The sequence below is a fragment of the Merops nubicus genome, unplaced genomic scaffold, assembly GCF_000691845.1.
Source record: "Merops nubicus isolate BGI_N331 unplaced genomic scaffold, ASM69184v1 scaffold2279, whole genome shotgun sequence".
NCBI lineage: Eukaryota > Metazoa > Chordata > Aves > Coraciiformes > Meropidae > Merops > Merops nubicus.
In genome coordinates, this window is record NW_008629972.1 from 44,146 (window position 1) to 50,353 (window position 6,208).

The following is a 6,208-nucleotide window of genomic DNA, read 5'->3' on the forward strand; positions in this document are numbered from 1 at the left end:
GTGTGACCCGCCCCCCCCCCCCCCCCCCCCAAAAAAACCAACCAAAACCTGAAACCGTAAAACAAACAAACCAACCCCCTAAATTAGTTTATTTCATACTGCAAATGACGTGATCCAAAAAGCAATCACATCTTCTTAAATAAGAACACACCTGTTTTGTTTGCACTCTGGTATTCAATTGCTCCGACGAAAGAGAATAGTGTTACGAAGCCAAATTCACCCCCCCAGGGCAAATGAACTGAATAAAGGCAATTAAGATAAAATCAACATTACAGTTAAGGTAGGCAAATGAGTATTAGCATAATGCACTTGCAGTTAACCAGGGAAGCCTGAACTCTGCACATCTGTTGTTAGTGTTTTCATTTGGAGGTAACAATAAGGAGATTACTGTGCAATGCGGTCATTTCTATTTATGAGGTACCCATCATACCAGCATCTACAGGCAATGCATGTTTAAACACAGCAGAGAGAAGCTTGGCTTATAACAGTCTGAAAACGCTCATTCTTAGAGCTTAATTAAGATATAACTACTACTGATGTCTTACTGCTTTATAACAGGCTACTTACAGTTATATACAAGAACTTTCTGGACTGTGGTCAAATATAGTCAATTTGGAAACCAGCCTGCAGAATTAAATGAAGCTGTAATTTACATTTCTCCTTGCAATTGCTCATTTTTGCAGGCAGAGGAATGTTTTACCAACCACTAGAATTACTTGGAAGTGAGGAGGGAGGCAATTCAAATCAGGCATTAAAGTGTGATCACTAGTTTCTAGACAAAAGAAGCATTTCAGGACACGGTCTGGAAAATCTCCAGGTGCTTGGAAACTGTGTCCCAGGATGGTATTGAGCTGGAGACTTCAGTAGCTGTTTTTTTTTGCCTCATTCTTGTGACCTAGGTCAGTGTTTTCAGCTGCTTTGCCGCTTTTCTTTCTAAGTCAACAAAAGACTTATGTGTACCCTTAACTTTCAGTAGGGCTACTTGTGTATTTTTTTCAAGCCAAACACCCAAGAGAGTGCTGTGCTGAGAGCTCGTGGGAACACAGGAGAAGCCAAATTTTCTGATATTCCTTTCAGACGAAAGCCTGCTTTTAAAAATAGACCCAAGGTTACCACCGTTAAAAGCAGAAGACGCAGAGCTACCGCGCTGCCTGGTCAGGGTGCGCAGGCGAAAGCCCTTCAGTGGGTCAGGGCCAGCACCCTGCAAGGCTGCCAGGTTGGGTAGAGGTCAGGTGAAGGCAGTCATGTTTGGCACAGCAGGAGGCACTGAAGGCACAGTAGAGCTACTGAAGCAGCCCAGCCCCATCACATGGTAGTACACCTTTCCCAGAACTTCCCCCAGGAAGTCTGGGAGTATGGCAGAAGAGCTGTATGGCAAAGCGATACATGCTCCCCCCTCTTCGCTTTCTGAGCTTTGGGATAAAGCAGAAGGAACATTGCTGGAAGTGAGAAGAAGTAGGAGCAGCTACTCTGTAATCCTGATGGACTCCCATGCCCAGCAGCCTGGATGGTGGCTGTTAGTGACCTACTCTGAGCAGGAAGTGGGACCAGAGACCTTATGTGGTACCTTCACATTCGAAGAACTTAGTGACTATGGGATTTGTAAACTCACCACTCAGAGGCATAACAGCTTTAGCTCTCCTCATGAGCCTCTATTCTTCCACATGGACAACAAAATGGTTGGTTTGCCAAAAACCCTCTAATAGAACCACTAAGTCATCATTCACAACCACTAAACTACACTAATATCTCTCATACCATTGCACAGGAAACTATTTGGGGTGAGCAAAGCAAGGAAAGGGTAGTAATGCCACTCCTTATCTTCCAGCAGATGATGGTTTGAGGTGAGTGTCAGCAGATCACGATGTCCCAGGTGCCTCCATTGGTGATGTAAGGGGCTCTCATGTCCTCTGGGAGGATCCACTTCACCTTCACCTTTTCAAGGCTGGTATTTCATTCTAGGAAGCACCTCAGGTCTACAGTTACAGTTTTTTTTTATTTTTGGTTTTGACAAACTCAGGCTTCAGGGTTTGGGACAACATATTTTGGCCACAGAGAATGAGGAACTGGAAAGACAAATGCAGAGAAGGAAAAAAAACCCCAAAACCTAGATTCTGTGAAGCTTGAAACTTATATTATAAAATGAAGATTATAAAAACATTCATTATTTATGTCATATGTAACAGACTGTTTCAGGGCACATGACTACTACCAACATGAATGACAGGTTTAATCACAATTGCCTAGCCTACAAATGTTCCCAGAAGTAACTTAGACATGTTGAGGATGTTGCCCAGAGATGTTTTTGTCTTGTCATAAACTGCATATGAGAGGTTTTTTTGTTATAAATGGTGTACATTTCTCATCACATCACTCTAGAATTTATCTTCCCTGAGCAGGCAAAATGTCTGGGCATTTGTATGAGCATAGCCACCTCTGCTGTAGTGTTCATTTTAAGCTCCCAAGCTTCTCCCCGAAGGAAGGTAAGCATCCATACCCATATTTCACCAGTGGAGCAGCCTTCATCCACACACACAAAAAAAGAAGTGACTGGCACAAATTTCCTTAATGGGCTGTTGGCAGAGTTATGAATAGAGTAATGCAAGTCTCCCAAGCCTGGTCTTGCATTATAATGGTTTTATGTTGGACAATGAGAGATTCCACAGATACTTTCAACAGATGCTTTATTTCAGCTCTCAACCTTTATCCAGCCTTTAAATGACAGCTGCAAAGAGACAATCTTCTTACTCCTTAATTGTGCACAATGGGGGAGATTTGTAAAAGAGCTCAATGGGTAACATTTTCAAAAGCAGTACCTATTTGAGAGGTAATGAAATTTAGGATCCTACATTGCTCATGAGTTCACATCCCAGAAATGGAGACAGAGTTTTGAACAAATGCAATCTGCATTGAGGAAAGTATGTGAAGGTTCATTTTTCAAAGGCACTTGGAGAGCTGCAGCTGCCACAGTGACAGCCACGGGCAGATTTCCAACGAGCCCAAAAAGAGCTCGATGGGTAACATTTTCAAAAGCAGTAAGACCTATTTGAGAGGTAATGAAATTTAGGATCCTACATTGCTCATGAGTTCACATCCCAGAAATGGAGACAGAGTTTTGAACAAATGCAATCTGCATTGAGGAAAGTATGTGAAGGTTCATTTTTCAAAGGCACTTGGAGAGCTGCAGCTGCCACAGTGACAGCCACGGGCAGATTTCCAAAGAGCCCAAACACCCAGTGTACCAAGGTCTTTTGAAAGACACTGAACATTTATTCTACATACCTAAATGGACCTCTTTTGAAAATCTAGTGCAACAGGGAGTTTCTGAGCCTCTCTGAGGTCCCATGGGAGATGCTCTGGTGATGAAAGCCAGAGGACACCACTGCAGCCACCTGCAGATGCTGAAGCTGGACAAGGCTGGTACAGCCATCACCCTAGTGGGCAGAAGCATGCTGGCTGCACTAGTGCAGGCAGCTCATGAAGCATCCTGCACACCAGGCACCTCCAGCTCCCAAGGGTGATGGGGATCATCTCCTGGAGAGCATGGCTCTTCACCAAGTGTGTCATATTTGTTACTCCACCATGATATGACTTGCCTTTGTAGTGACCTCTTGTGTATCTCCTCAGAGGAGATGGATAAACTGCCTTCCACAGTCCAAGTGTCAGGAGAGAAATCCTGCATTTAGGGCTCTGCTGTTTCCTGATAATTGGATTACTGGGACTAGGAGCAAGCAATTACTCTCTGCTGCTTGTGGAATGCAACCTCCGCTGCCTTACCAAACATTCTCCTTCTGCAAACTCTTCATATCCCAGAGAGAACGGAGTGGTGGAAAGCATCTTGCCTATAATGTCTTCAGGCGAATTCTTCATTTTTATTGCTGTCACCCCTACCTGCTTGTATCACACTCTATATTTCAGTTTGCCACTCTGTTTCAGTCAGCAAAGTTCATAATAACTGTTCACAAAAGGGCAATTTTCCAACCAGGTCCATTCTAGGATGTGATTTACAGCAGAGCATTACAGACAGTTAATTACATTAAAAATACATATATACCTGAGCAGTCCTCTGGGCTCATGCCTGCATGACTGGAGGTCAGAGGGAGGTCAGAGGGGCTGAGGAGGGAACTGAATATAACTCACAGTGTAAAAGTCCCTTGAGTAAGTATTACATGCTGGTTTCTTACATGTGTAAAAATGGAAATGAAGCATTGTCAAGTTTTCTCCTTCATCTTGCAGCCTCGATGATTCACAGCCTGTACTGCAAATGAAGATGCAGGCCACACATTATGAAGCACTCCCACTGTGCCTTTGAAAATAGCTTATTCATCCTAAATTAGACAACTCCTTTGTTTTTTTTATTGAACTTCATAAATCGCCTACTCACTCCCAGCATATCACCTTGACACACAGTCATCAAAAACTAACACAGCTGGAAGGGATGTCTGAACTGCCGAACACCTAGGATGTGTGCTCACAGAGAAGGTAGTATTTGAAGGAGAGACCATGCAGATATTTATTTACAAGAATCTCATGCCAAGCTTGAAGAGTAACACAGTCAAAAGCATAACAGCATCTGAAAACACAGTAAGTGAGAGTGAGGTTGCATGGTGGGCCAGTAGGAGCAAAGAATCAGCCTGTGCCTGGCAAACAAGGGATGAAACGGGACTTGAGAATGAAGAGAGCTGCTTCTGTGAGATGCTTTCAAGGAGGAGACAACTGGAAAAAGTACGCAAAGAGTGCCGGTGTGAGCTGATTGCAAGGCAAAGGACCTTGGTAGCAGCCCTCTGCACAGACTGGGTGAGCAACGTGGCGTTTTTTGAGAGCAAAGAATGCTGTAGCGGGCAAAGTACAAGATAGCATCCAGGCACGAAACCCTAGTTATAAAAGGGACAGGAAAAGCTACATCTTATGTATTTTATACAGACTGCCCCTTGCAAAATACAGACCCGAGGATGCCCAGAAAGCAGGCTTGAATGATAAGCAATCAGAAAAAAGTAGTGCAGAGAAAACATTAACATCTCTTTGGGTGGTGTGGAAGCACTTCCCTGGAGAGACAGCTGAGGAGAGCAGAGCACAGGACTGCAAAACACCATGCTGCCTGCAACAGCCACCTCAAGGCTACACATCCATCTCACTAACGTATTTTTGTTCAGGACCTACTGCCAGAGAGTGCTGAACTCTACTAGGACCATTACAGGTCACCTCGCTACCGAATTAAAAGACTTTGTAGGTGAAATCTGGGCAGAATCAGCCTGAGTGTTCAAACAGAGTGTGAATCTGGCAAGGCTGGACAGGAACGCTGAAGGCAGAAACATCTATGTTGAGGCCTCAAAGTGTGAGCATCAGCCCTTTGCTGTATCACTTCACAAGCCCTTTGCTGTATCACTTTACAGGCAGCTACAGCTGGTGACTTAAGAAGACTAATTCTTCTCTCCTGGCCCCTGCCACACAGAAGCAGAATTCAGGATCTGCCGGCCTCTTTCCCAAGGCTGAGCAGTGCCAATGGTTTCATCCCTGGTTTTACTCCCTTCCTTGCTACATCCCAGTGCCCTCCTGTGGGCTCCCAGGGTTGGAACATTTTTTTTTGTCCAGTGTTGTCCTGAGAAGCAGCTGGTGCAATAAATTACTGCTGAATACATGCTATTCTTTCCCTTTTATAAGAAAAGATGTACTGAAGATGTAGTTTTTAACAATTCTTAGTTGTTGTGGGAGAGGACAATTCCCCCCCGACAGGAAAACAGACAAACACAGCAATAGTTGTTATTAATACTAAAATTGTATTCTGAGAGATGGGAACAAGTAAAACAACATAAAATACATTTTACAATAAAAATCCAGAGCAAAACTCATTGTCAACAAGGCTGTTTAAAGTGTTTTTCTTAGCAAGTTATTCCAAAGCTAGCTGGCAAAAATCACCAAGAAATCCACCAGAGAAACACAGGAATGTAATATTACCCTTTACCATCTTTGTATTGTACTTGAGGAATGTTTCAGAAAGAAAATCATATAATACAGAGTCATTCAATAATGATAACTCTGAACAAATTTTTTTGCTCCACATCTAGCACCTGATTTGATTTCTGTTATCTTCTCTCACATGAGAAAGAGAGCAAATCTCAGATAAGGGCAATGATTTGGGAGGGACTATTCACAAGGGTTTGTAGTGACTACGAGTAGTAGACCCTGGGTCTTGCCACCCCTCTACATC